The following is a 13,610-nucleotide window of genomic DNA, read 5'->3' as shown; positions in this document are numbered from 1 at the left end:
GGTAAAGCTTTTGCCCGGAGCTCCTCTACCCTCTAGCAGGCTCTACAACCTCTCTCTGCCGGAACAGCAAGCCATGGGGAAATACATCCAGGACTCCTTGGCAGCGGGGATCATCCGACCTTCATCCTCTCCGGTGGGTGCAGGTGCCTTCTTCGTGGGCAAAAAGGATGGGTCTTTGAGACCATGTATAGACTATAAAAAACTAAATGACATCACAGTTAAAAACAAGTACTGCCTACCTCTGATTGACTCTGCTTTTGTGCCCCTTCATGACGCCACAGTGTTTTCAAAACTGGACCTCCGGAACGCGTACCACCTGGTGCGCATCAAAGATGGAGATGAATGGAAGACTGCTTTCAACACTCACCTGGGCCATTTTGAGTACCTGGTGATGCCTTTCGGCCTCACTAATGCGCCCGCAGTCTTCCAGGCACTCGTCAACGATGTACTCCGGGACATGATTGGTCATTTTGCATTTGTTTACCTTGATGACATTCTGATTTACTCCCAGTCTCTCCAGGAACACCAGAAACATGTGCGGGCAGTGCTGCAGCGTCTCCTAGAAAACAGACTGTTTGCTAAGGCAGAAAAGTGTGAATTTCATGCTTCCACGGTGCACTTCCTGGGTTTCGTCATCTCCCCGGGGAAAATGGAGATGGAGCCGGCTAAAGTGACAGCAGTTCTGGATTGGCCTGTGCCTACTAGCCGCAAACAGTTACAAATGTTTCTAGGATTTGCCAACTTCTATCGAAGATTTGTCCGTAATTACAGCACCATAGCAGCCCCCCTGACTGCACTCACTTCCACCTCCATCTCGTTTCGATGGACACCGGAGGCGGAGACCGCCTTTGGGGAGCTCAAGCGCAGGTTTGTCTCCGCTCCAGTGCTCATCCAGGCAGACCGGACCCGGCAGTTCATTGTGGAGGTGGACGCTTCTAATGTGGGGGTAGGTGCAATCCTCTCTCAGCGCACACTGGCTGATGACAAGTTGCATCCATGTGCCTTTCTGTCCTATAAACTTTCCCCCGCAGAAAGAAACTACGACGTCGGCAATAGAGAGCTTCTGGCTGTGAAGGTGGCGCTGGAGGAGTGGCGACACTGGCTAGAGGGGGCCGAGCATCCATTCGTCGTGTGGACAGAGCACAAAAACCTCACCTACATCAAGGAGGCGAAGCGGCTTAACTCACGCCAAGCAGGGTGGGCTCTGTTTTTTGGCAGGTTTAATTTCACACTCACCTACCGCCCCGGTTCGAGGAACGTGAAGCCCGATGCGCTGTCACGCCAGTTTGCGGTGGAGGAGGCAAACATGGACCCAGAGCCCATTCTTCCATCTTCATGTGTCATCGCTGCCGTTACCTGGGAGATCGAATCTAAGGTCCGCCAAGCCCAGAGGGCCCAGCCCGACCCAGGTAATGGTCCTCCTAACCTTCTGTTTGTACCTGATTCTGTCCGCTCCCAGGTTCTGCAATGGGCTCACTCATCCCGCCTTACCTGTCACCCGGGGGTTCGTCGGACAATGGCCTTCCTCCGGCAGAGTTTCTGGTGGCCCACCATGGACCAGGATACACGGTCATATGTTGCAGCTTGCTCTGTCTGCGCTCGCAGCAAGACCTCCACAAAGCCCAGCTCTGGCCTGCTCCGTCCACTGCCTGTACCCAGCCGGCCATGGTCACACATAGCAGTGGACTTCGTCACTGGCCTTCCCCCATCTGGAGGTAACACCACAGTTCTTACTGTCATAGACCGTTTTTCTAAGGCAGTACACTTCATTGCCCTGCCCAAGCTGCCTTCCGCTAGGGAGACAGCCGATCTATTAGTGCAACATGTGTTTCGGGTACATGGGCTGCCTGCAGACATTGTCTCCGACAGGGGGCCTCAATTCACCTCACAGGTCTGGAGGGCATTCTGCACGGCCATGGGAGCCACCGTCAGCTTATCTTCGGGGTACCATCCTCAGACCAACGGACAGACTGAGCGAGCGAACCAGGAGATGGAAGCAGCTCTTCGCTGTATCACCGCGGCGAACCCCTCCTCTTGGAGCTCACAGCTGCCCTGGGTGGAGTACGCCCACAATACCCTTCCCAACGCCTCCTCGGGTATGTCTCCGTTTGTATGTTCTTTGGGCTATCAACCTCCTCTGTTGTCAGGCCAGGAGGAGGAGATTGCAGTGCCTTCAGTTCAGGCCCAGATGCGCCGCTGCCGCGCTACCTGGAAAAGAGCCCGCGCTGCCTCCAGGTCACGGGTCCAGGCCGACCGTCGCCGTGTGCCAGCTCCAGCCTACGCTCCAGGGCAGAAGGTATGGCTTCTTTCGAGAGATCTACCTCAAGGTGGATTCTCGAAAGCTTGCACCTCGCTACGTTGGGGCGTATGAAATTGAAACCATCATTAACCCATGTGCTGTTCGGCTTAAACTCCCTTCCTCCCTTAAAAGGATCCATCCCACATTTCATGTGTCTCTGTTAAAGCCGGTGCAGTCCAGTGCTCTTGTCCCTCCCACAGCCGCCCCTCCTCCTCCTCGGATGGTGGAGGGTGGTCCAGTCTACACCGTGAGGCGTATCCTGGATGTCCGTCGCCGGGGCCGCGGATTCCAGTATTTGGTCGACTGGGAGGGATATGGTCCGGAGGAGCGCTGCTGGGTCCCTCGGCGGAACATACTGGACCCCACGCTCATCCGGGACTTCCGTCGCCAGCACCCTGACGGAGCCAGGCGTGCGCCAGGTGGCGCCCGTAGAGGGGGGGGTACTGTCATGCCCTCAACCTCTGCCTCCTAGTCTCTCTCGCCCCCTCCTTTCTGTTGTGATTACAGGATTGGAGCCAGGTGTGTGGAGCTGATCTCCAGCTATCGCAGCTGCCAAGCATCACCAATCAGCAGGCTTCATATACCCAGCCCAGACGTCAAGACACTGTCAGATTATCTTCTCACCTGCATGGAGAGGAACGTCTGCTGCCCTACATCTGACTACCTGCGCCAATCCTCCCCTGTCTGTCTACCTGCTCTCTGTTCGCCTGGACTTCAGCCTGCTTGCTCTCTGCCAGCCCGGACTTCTGTATGCCTGCTCGTTCACCTACCTGGACTCTAGCCTACCATCCTGCAACCTGGGTATCTCGTCCATCCGGACTCAACCAATAACATTTAAATAAACAAACTGTGTTACAACTTGATATTCTGTCTCTGTCTGTCTCTGCCCTTGAGTCCAACAAACAAAACCCTAACAGGATAATCTGACCAAAATGGACTCGGCAGAGGCAGAAGCAATGAGACAAGCGCTTGCTCAGCAGGGCCAATGGCTAGGAGGCCAGGAGGAGCGTCTGCGGACCATGACTACAGAAATGCAGAGGCTTGGTGTGACCATCACGGGCCTCACCGAGCGTCTGACACCAGCTCCAGTTGCCGCTCTGCCTCAGCCCGACCAGCCAGCGCTGCCTGCTACCACAGCTCCGGAGCCTCACATCCCACCTCCAGCAAAATACTCAGGTGATCCACACAGCTGTCGTCAATTTCTCACACAGTGTCAATTGTCGTTCAACGCTCAGCCCATCCGCTTCTTTACGGAAGCTGCCAAAATTGCATACCTGGTTAACCTACTGGAGGGACCCCCGCTTAACTTTTTCAATGCTCTCTTTGAACAGGGCTCTCCGCTCACCCAGTCCTTTGCGGGATTTGCTGTCGAGCTCAAACGAGTGTACGACCATCCAATACGAGGGCAACAGGCGGGGCAGCGTCTGTTGACTCTTCGCCAAGGAAGACTCCCAGTCCGTGAGTTTATAAGCCAGTTCCACAGTTTGGCTGTTGAGTCGGGGTGGGATAATGTGGCCCTCATTGCAGCATTTCAGAGTGGTCTGAATAGAGAGATTGGAAGGGAAATAGCACTACGGGGGGAAATAAATTCCTTAGACGCCGCCATTAGTCTGGCCATTAAGATTGCAGATCAAATCGCCCTGTGGCGTACTGACACCCCCGTCTCTCTGTTCTCATCACGTCCCGATACTCCAAACTTTCCCGAACCAGAACCCATGCAACTCGACCGGGTCCGTCTGTCCCCGGAGGAAAGGGCTCGTCGTCGGGCTGCCACACAGGCCTGTTTCTACTGTGGAAACCCCAGCCACCGTATTTCGGATTGCCCCGTCCGTCCAGCAAAAGGGCCGGCTCGGCAATAGTTAGAGAGATATTGTCGAGTCGAGCAACCACTGCCTCTCTCCCTGTCCGTCCACAGCTCGATGCCGCCATCGTGTGGTGCCAGCAAACCATTACACTCTCTGCACTCATAGACTCTGGAGCCGATGAGAATTTCATTCATAATGGTACGTGCCAGCAGTGGGGCATCGAGACTGAGCCCCTCGATGTCCCACTAAATACTACAGCCCTTAACGGGGTACTGCTGGCCCAAGTGGACAGAAAAACCATTCCCCTGTCCCTTCACATGTTTGGGAATCATCAAGAAAAAATTCAGTTTCACGTCATTCATTCTCCCAATGTACCTCTAGTGTTGGGATTCCCCTGGTTGAAACTCCATAACCCCCAGATCAACTGGACCACCGGCACGGTGGGGTCATGGAGCTCCTTCTGCCATGCCAACTGCCTCCGTTCCGCCCAGACACCTTCCTCTGAGCCTCTACCAGTACCAGAACCTCCAGATCTGTCATCGGTCCCAAAAGAATATCATGACCTCGCTCCTGCATTCAGTAAACAACAGGCATTAACACTCCCTCCGCACAGACCATACGATTGTGAGGTAAAGCTTTTGCCCGGAGCTCCTCTACCCTCTAGCAGGCTCTACAACCTCTCTCTGCCGGAACAGCAAGCCATGGGGAAATACATCCAGGACTCCTTGGCAGCGGGGATCATCCGACCTTCATCCTCTCCGGTGGGTGCAGGTGCCTTCTTCGTGGGCAAAAAGGATGGGTCTTTGAGACCATGTATAGACTATAAAAAACTAAATGACATCACAGTTAAAAAGTACTGCCTACCTCTGATTGACTCTGCTTTTGTGCCCCTTCATGACGCCACAGTGTTTTCAAAACTGGACCTCCGGAACGCGTACCACCTGGTGCGCATCAAAGATGGAGATGAATGGAAGACTGCTTTCAACACTCACCTGGGCCATTTTGAGTACCTGGTGATGCCTTTCGGCCTCACTAATGCGCCCGCAGTCTTCCAGGCACTCGTCAACGATGTACTCCGGGACATGATTGGTCATTTTGCATTTGTTTACCTTGATGACATTCTGATTTACTCCCAGTCTCTCCAGGAACACCAGAAACATGTGCGGGCAGTGCTGCAGCGTCTCCTAGAAAACAGACTGTTTGCTAAGGCAGAAAAGTGTGAATTTCATGCTTCCACGGTGCACTTCCTGGGTTTCGTCATCTCCCCGGGGAAAATGGAGATGGAGCCGGCTAAAGTGACAGCAGTTCTGGATTGGCCTGTGCCTACTAGCCGCAAACAGTTACAAATGTTTCTAGGATTTGCCAACTTCTATCGAAGATTTGTCCGTAATTACAGCACCATAGCAGCCCCCCTGACTGCACTCACTTCCACCTCCATCTCGTTTCGATGGACACCGGAGGCGGAGACCGCCTTTGGGGAGCTCAAGCGCAGGTTTGTCTCCGCTCCAGTGCTCATCCAGGCAGACCGGACCCGGCAGTTCATTGTGGAGGTGGACGCTTCTAATGTGGGGGTAGGTGCAATCCTCTCTCAGCGCACACTGGCTGATGACAAGTTGCATCCATGTGCCTTTCTGTCCTATAAACTTTCCCCCGCAGAAAGAAACTACGACGTCGGCAATAGAGAGCTTCTGGCTGTGAAGGTGGCGCTGGAGGAGTGGCGACACTGGCTAGAGGGGGCCGAGCATCCATTCGTCGTGTGGACAGAGCACAAAAACCTCACCTACATCAAGGAGGCGAAGCGGCTTAACTCACGCCAAGCAGGGTGGGCTCTGTTTTTTGGCAGGTTTAATTTCACACTCACCTACCGCCCCGGTTCGAGGAACGTGAAGCCCGATGCGCTGTCACGCCAGTTTGCGGTGGAGGAGGCAAACATGGACCCAGAGCCCATTCTTCCATCTTCATGTGTCATCGCTGCCGTTACCTGGGAGATCGAATCTAAGGTCCGCCAAGCCCAGAGGGCCCAGCCCGACCCAGGTAATGGTCCTCCTAACCTTCTGTTTGTACCTGATTCTGTCCGCTCCCAGGTTCTGCAATGGGCTCACTCATCCCGCCTTACCTGTCACCCGGGGGTTCGTCGGACAATGGCCTTCCTCCGGCAGAGTTTCTGGTGGCCCACCATGGACCAGGATACACGGTCATATGTTGCAGCTTGCTCTGTCTGCGCTCGCAGCAAGACCTCCACAAAGCCCAGCTCTGGCCTGCTCCGTCCACTGCCTGTACCCAGCCGGCCATGGTCACACATAGCAGTGGACTTCGTCACTGGCCTTCCCCCATCTGGAGGTAACACCACAGTTCTTACTGTCATAGACCGTTTTTCTAAGGCAGTACACTTCATTGCCCTGCCCAAGCTGCCTTCCGCTAGGGAGACAGCCGATCTATTAGTGCAACATGTGTTTCGGGTACATGGGCTGCCTGCAGACATTGTCTCCGACAGGGGGCCTCAATTCACCTCACAGGTCTGGAGGGCATTCTGCACGGCCATGGGAGCCACCGTCAGCTTATCTTCGGGGTACCATCCTCAGACCAACGGACAGACTGAGCGAGCGAACCAGGAGATGGAAGCAGCTCTTCGCTGTATCACCGCGGCGAACCCCTCCTCTTGGAGCTCACAGCTGCCCTGGGTGGAGTACGCCCACAATACCCTTCCCAACGCCTCCTCGGGTATGTCTCCGTTTGTATGTTCTTTGGGCTATCAACCTCCTCTGTTGTCAGGCCAGGAGGAGGAGATTGCAGTGCCTTCAGTTCAGGCCCAGATGCGCCGCTGCCGCGCTACCTGGAAAAGAGCCCGCGCTGCCTCCAGGTCACGGGTCCAGGCCGACCGTCGCCGTGTGCCAGCTCCAGCCTACGCTCCAGGGCAGAAGGTATGGCTTCTTTCGAGAGATCTACCTCAAGGTGGATTCTCGAAAGCTTGCACCTCGCTACGTTGGGGCGTATGAAATTGAAACCATCATTAACCCATGTGCTGTTCGGCTTAAACTCCCTTCCTCCCTTAAAAGGATCCATCCCACATTTCATGTGTCTCTGTTAAAGCCGGTGCAGTCCAGTGCTCTTGTCCCTCCCACAGCCGCCCCTCCTCCTCCTCGGATGGTGGAGGGTGGTCCAGTCTACACCGTGAGGCGTATCCTGGATGTCCGTCGCCGGGGCCGCGGATTCCAGTATTTGGTCGACTGGGAGGGATATGGTCCGGAGGAGCGCTGCTGGGTCCCTCGGCGGAACATACTGGACCCCACGCTCATCCGGGACTTCCGTCGCCAGCACCCTGACGGAGCCAGGCGTGCGCCAGGTGGCGCCCGTAGAGGGGGGGGTACTGTCATGCCCTCAACCTCTGCCTCCTAGTCTCTCTCGCCCCCTCCTTTCTGTTGTGATTACAGGATTGGAGCCAGGTGTGTGGAGCTGATCTCCAGCTATCGCAGCTGCCAAGCATCACCAATCAGCAGGCTTCATATACCCAGCCCAGACGTCAAGACACTGTCAGATTATCTTCTCACCTGCATGGAGAGGAACGTCTGCTGCCCTACATCTGACTACCTGCGCCAATCCTCCCCTGTCTGTCTACCTGCTCTCTGTTCGCCTGGACTTCAGCCTGCTTGCTCTCTGCCAGCCCGGACTTCTGTATGCCTGCTCGTTCACCTACCTGGACTCTAGCCTACCATCCTGCAACCTGGGTATCTCGTCCATCCGGACTCAACCAATAACATTTAAATAAACAAACTGTGTTACAACTTGATATTCTGTCTCTGTCTGTCTCTGCCCTTGAGTCCAACAAACAAAACCCTAACAGTTATGTGTCCCATATAAATGTTCTTTTAACACAGTTAACGCCGGGCTACCACAGTCCGCCTAATGTTGGTGAGACCAGCACATATGGTTACAATGTCATCTAGCATATCGACTTGGCTGATGGGTATCACAGTGTTCAGTATCTGAAAGGTTTTAAGCTGACCTATCACTCGTTCCACATGTATGCGGACTCTTGATAACTGCCGTGAAGTGTCAACACAGGAACCAGGCAACTGAGCCTTCCCCTTAGTGAAACTTGGGATTCTCAATGTTGCTCCTACACTGGCCAATTCTTCTCTAACAAGGAAACCTCTATCTGCAAGGATCTCATCCCCATGCTCAAGTTTCCCCAAAAAGCCAGAATGTAAAGTTATTAGCTTGTCAGATGCACGACCTCCCCACCCATCAGACAAAAAAGATATCGCTCCTGCTGGTGTTATTCCAATCAGATACTTGATTGTGTTTTGGTGCTTGTAATTTGACCAGGTTTCAGCCCTTGCCTTTAAATTGTATGTTCTCTCTATAAAAAAACTCAGTACAGTCTATAATACAACGACACTTCTTAAATTGAGGTTTAAAAGACTTGGGCATGTTTGCTCTCACTGCATCCTTATCAGGCCACGCGATCAAAGGCTTCAATGTTGAGGACAACAAGGGAATCCACTCTCTTAATATTTTTGATACAGTTGAGAATGGAAGTCCAAATCTGTAGGCAAGGTCTCTGTTGCTGAGTCCAAGTCGGACTTTCATTAGAACCAAAAGGAGGTGGTTCTCCCAGCTTAACCCACCCTTAAGCACAAGTTTGCTTTTTTTTACAATATCCAACAGCCACCTGAAAGCCTGCACTGACTGTAACCCAGTAAAAAAAAGTATTTTAGAGTTCATGTCTTTTATAGAATCAAACCCAAATTTGGACTGCTTAAGCTGCTGCTTCAGTTGTTTATTCTCGTCCTGTGTGGCCTCCAGTTCTCTTTTCACAGCATCATAATCATCACGGAGCTGCTTGTACTGCAGGTTGAGCTGATCCATCTCTTTTTTGGGCACCATCTCGCCTTCATCTGCAACGCAAAAAAGGAGAACAATTACTTAACTCTCACGAGCCAGCTCCAAACATACACAGACATGCATGCAACGCACACACACATAGAACATCTGTTTCTTTATCACACTAACACTAAAATAGTCTGATTGCACATACCTTCAGAGGATTCAATAGGACCCGCCTCAGTTTCACCTGTGGGGCTGGTAACAGGGGCCGTAGTGTCATCGCGCCTTCTCTTTCTTTCATATCTATGACAACAGTCGAGTATGGTCAAGTTAACGTGCTAAAAATTATCAACATATTAATTGATAACAATGCAATAACATAAAGGACACACACATATATCTTATATTCTCAGATACTAAACAAGCTACATTACCAAGATAGGTTAGATTATATTATATTACAAATGATGACTGAATGGCCATACCGTAACTTTCTACATGACATGACACAGACCTTGCCAGCTTTCCTGTGGTGTTTCGGCGGGTGCTGTGTGAAAACACTGATGGAACAAAATCTGGACTCTCATAATCCATTGACGGTGCTCCTGATAAGAGAGAGTAAGCTGTAAGTTAGCTGCTAATTGTTTAACCAACATCAGTTTGACATTTTACAAACCAGGAACTGCAGCCATAACGTTAATGAGCACCAACCGGACAAAATCAATCATTAATGTCTATTCAGAGTTAAAGAAAGCTGTATGATACATTTAATGCACAACAACTTTAGTTGGACAGTTAGTCAAAGTTATGCTATGACTGACTAACATTAGTTATCCCATTTCAGGACAGTGTTGTCAGCTTACTGACAGGCAGCTACTGCACAACACAGCCGACACAGCTGGCAAAACAGACAGTGAAAACACAGCCCTGAAAGGGCCTATCATGAGCTATCACTGGTATGAATCATACAATGACAGCGTTAGCTAAGTTAGCTACTCATTATTTGTTGTTGTTAGCAAACATAAACATAACGTTAGCCTACCAGATATGAAGTGAGCACCGCACAGACTCTCGTCGCCTTTAGGACCAGTGGGACCCCAATCTTCCCTTTTAATGGCCTGGAGCCATAATTTCCTTCTGTTTTTTGCAAATGGATGAGATCCCCGCGGTATATTGTACATCTTCCATCCGTCTTTTTGACGGTTGGTACAGTTTACAGCGCCACAGCTCCTTGTCATGTCTGTCTCGGTCTGTCTGCCTCTGTGTTTTGACTGTGTGGAGCGGCTTCCTTCCTGCTTCCTTCCTACCCCGATCGTGCGCGCGCATCTACGTGATGACGTTGCACATGAACCCGTCTATATGGAGGGTGGATCGATCGTGCGAAATACTATGCACACATTGAAATACAATACACATATTGGAAATACAATACATATTGTAGCGTTCCTGGTATTGAAGAGGCAGAGGCTTCTTGCTGGTACAGGGTTCTTTATTCACAGTTATTCTTATTTCCAACTCTTGGCGGTTGTCACGCTCATAGCTAGCTGCTTCTCTCTAGGCAGTAACCGGAGACTGCCCGCGCATGCTCAGTCTCCCCCGGAAGTCTCCCACAAGCATAGTGTTCCCCCCAGTAACACTCCCACACATCAGTTCCTATCTGTAGTCGAGACACTTCCATTGCTCACCACTGTATGTGTAACACTGATTCGCTACATACTCTCCGCCCAACAATAAGTCAACGCCCACGTTGACACCACACCCACACATCCCCCTGTACCAAAACACACCCAAACATCCTTTCTTTCTTTTAGCAACTTCTTTTGTTTTTTAACCACATTTTATGTTTAATTCTCTGGCTTCTCCCACATCTTTCCTCCCCCACAATATCTCATGCCATGTACATTATTTTCTTTTCTTTTACAACATTTCCAACCACCATCCTCCTTTCTTTTCTTTTTTTTTCTTTTTTTTTAGTACAGCTCAAAGTTATCTAAGTGTCCTGGAGCCCATGGCTCTCTCCGTGGCCGTGTTAGTCTCTGTGATTCTGCCTGTGGGGCTGATCCCACCTGCAGTGTCTCTGAGACTTCAAGTCCCTGGGTGGTGGCCGTCCGGTCATAGCCGGACGCCCCTCTCTGTGGAAACAGATTCCTTCTCCCAGCACGTCTAGGTGAAACCGCTGGGCAACCGAGATCTGGGGGAAGGGTGCACCCCCCCCCGGTACGGGGCCAACCTGTCTCGGTGGAGTACCTTCCTGCCACCAAGTGGCATCTGCACTCGGTACACCACCTCCCCCATTCTCTCCAGGACCCTGCATGGGCCTGTCCAGTGACAGTCCAGTTTAGGGCTACGCCCTTTCTTTCTCCGGGGTGTGTACACCCAGACCAACTCCCCCCCCTGGAAATGGTTTCCCTTTGCCCTCACGTCATAGTTCCTTTTTTGTCTCATGCCCGCTTTCTCCAGCTGGCCTCGAGCGAAGTTGTGAGCGGACTCTAATCGATCTTGCAGCCTCCTGGCGTACTCTCGGCCCGGGGGTGCATGCAGTGCGTCTGGTGGTTTGCCGAACGCCATTTCTGCTGGCGTCCGCAGTTCTCGGCCTAACATGAGCAGGGCGGGTGTGCAGGAGGTGGATTCTTGGGTGGCAGATCTGTAGGCCATGAGGATGAGAGGCAGGTGCGTGTCCCAGTCTTTCTGGTGCTCCTCGGTGAGGATGGCCAACTGTTTTTTCAGCGTCCGATTGAATCTCTCCACCAGGCCATCGCTCTGGGGGTGCAATGCTGTGGTCCGTGTTTTCTTTATGTTTAGTTTCTCGCACATGGTGGCGAACACTCGTGACTCAAAGTTCCTCCCTTGGTCACTGTGGAGGGTCTCCGGTGCTCCGAACCTACTGAACATGCCCGTCACCAGTGCGTCGACCACCGTCGGCCATTTTGTGAAATAGTCCATGGCGGCCAGGACGTATCGATTTCCACTGTCTGTGCGCGGAAACGGTCCCATCACGTCCACCGCCACCCTCTCCATGGGAGCTCCTGCTGCTAGCTGTTGGAGCGGGGCGCGAGACTGGTCTAACGGACCCTTGTACGCTGCACAGAGGTCGCAGCGTCGACAAAAGTCCTGCACGTCTCTCCTCATCCTCCCCCAATAGAAACCCTGCCTAATACGACGGAGGGTTTTGTTTACCCCAAAGTGCCCGGCCCCTACAGTTCCATGGCAGCTCCTGCACACCTCCTCTCTCAACGTCGTCGGCACTACTTTCCGCCACTTGCTCTCTCCCGTCGCTGGCTCCTTCCAGGACTTCATCAGCACCCCGCTGCTCAATCTCAGGGTGTCGAATTCTGACCACAGCCCTTTGGTTGTGTCGGTGACCCCTGCCACCTCTTCCCACGGCGGCTTCTGGCCCTCTTCTACCCATTGCAGTACTGGTGACAGCTCCCTGTCGTTTTCTTGATGGGCCCTCCAATCTGCCACTTCTGCCATCCGCAGCGCCTTGCACACTGGTCCATCCCCCGTATGGTTAGGGCATATCCTTGCTTCCTCTTGGAGCTCCCTCTCTCTTCCCTCTCTCTTCTCGCAGTACACACACCCCCTCTCTGCGCAGGGTCGTCGTGACAGGCGTCTGCGTCGACGTGGTGCGCCCCTGCTCTGTGCTCTATGGTGAAGTTGTAGTCCGCCATCCTTTCTAACCAGCGGCACACCTGCCCCTCCGGCTCTCGGAAGGACCACAGCCACTGCAGCGCCGAGTGATCGGTCCGTATGGTGAACCGAGGCTGTCCCAGGAGGTAGTATCTAAAGTGTCTTAGTGCTTCTACCACGGCGAGGAGCTCCCGGCGTGTGACGCAGTTGTTTCGTTCTGTTTTATCAAATGTCTTGCTGAAGTACGCCACCACCCGCTCCCCGTCTGGCCCCATCTGGGACAGCACGGCCCCCATACCCCCATTGCTGGCATCAGTGTCTAATATGAACGGCAGTGTGGGGTCTGGTGCTCTGAGCACCGGAGACTCGGTCAGCGCTTTCTTGAGGGCTTCGAAAGCTAGGTGGCATTCTGTCGTCCAGTGGAAGTCGGTGTTCTTTTCTTTTAGCCGGAACAGTGGCTCTGCGATGTTAGAAAATCCTTTTACGAATTTCCTATAGTAGGATGCTAACCCTACGAAGCTCTCGAGTTCTCTTTTGTCTCTGGGGGTGGGCCACTCTACGATTGCCCGTGTCTTTTCTTCCAGGGTGCGAATGCCCGCCGCGCCAATGCCATGCCCTAAGAACTCCACCCTCCTCTTCAGGAAGTGGCACTTATCTGGGTGTAACTTCAGACCCGCCTCAGCTATCTTCTGTAGGACCTTTCGTAACGCCCCCACCGCTGCCTGAAACGAGCCCCCGTGTGTCAAGATGTCATCTAAGTATACGACGCATTCGGTTTGGGGAATGTCTCCCAGCAGTTTCTCCATTAACCTCTCGAACGTTGCGGGTGCGTTGCACAGGCCGAAACTGAGTACTCGAAACTGCCACAGCCCTCTCTCGGTGCGGAAGGCGGTCTTTGGTTTGGCATCGTCGCAGAGGGGCACCTGCCAGTACCCGCTGCGGAGGTCTAGGGATGAGAACCAGGATGACTCCCCCACCGCGTCTAACAGCTCCTCGATGATGGGCAGCGGGTACGCGTCCTTTTTAGTCACTTTGTTCAGCCCCCTATA

At 52.9% G+C, this 13,610-nt stretch overlaps 1 long non-coding RNA gene across 2 annotated transcripts; it reads right to left on the bottom strand.

Moving 5' to 3' along the window:
• Positions 1-9,142: 9,142 nt before the first annotated feature.
• On the bottom strand, positions 9,143-10,188 carry LOC310777625. 2 transcript variants are annotated; one of them, XR_014552748.1, is made up of 3 exons: positions 9,974-10,188; positions 9,417-9,536; positions 9,143-9,234 (listed from the first exon to the last, which is right to left on the bottom strand). It is a non-coding gene; the product is annotated as an uncharacterized lncRNA (long non-coding RNA). The 2 variants fall into 2 exon arrangements; XR_014552749.1 differs by having other exon boundaries at positions 9,446-9,536.
• Between the last annotated feature and the right edge of the window lie 3,422 nt (positions 10,189-13,610).

Source organism: Poromitra crassiceps (assembly GCF_964638095.1).
Source record: "Poromitra crassiceps genome assembly, chromosome: 5".
NCBI lineage: Eukaryota > Metazoa > Chordata > Actinopteri > Beryciformes > Melamphaidae > Poromitra > Poromitra crassiceps.
This window is presented reverse-complemented; position numbering and strand designations above follow the sequence as displayed.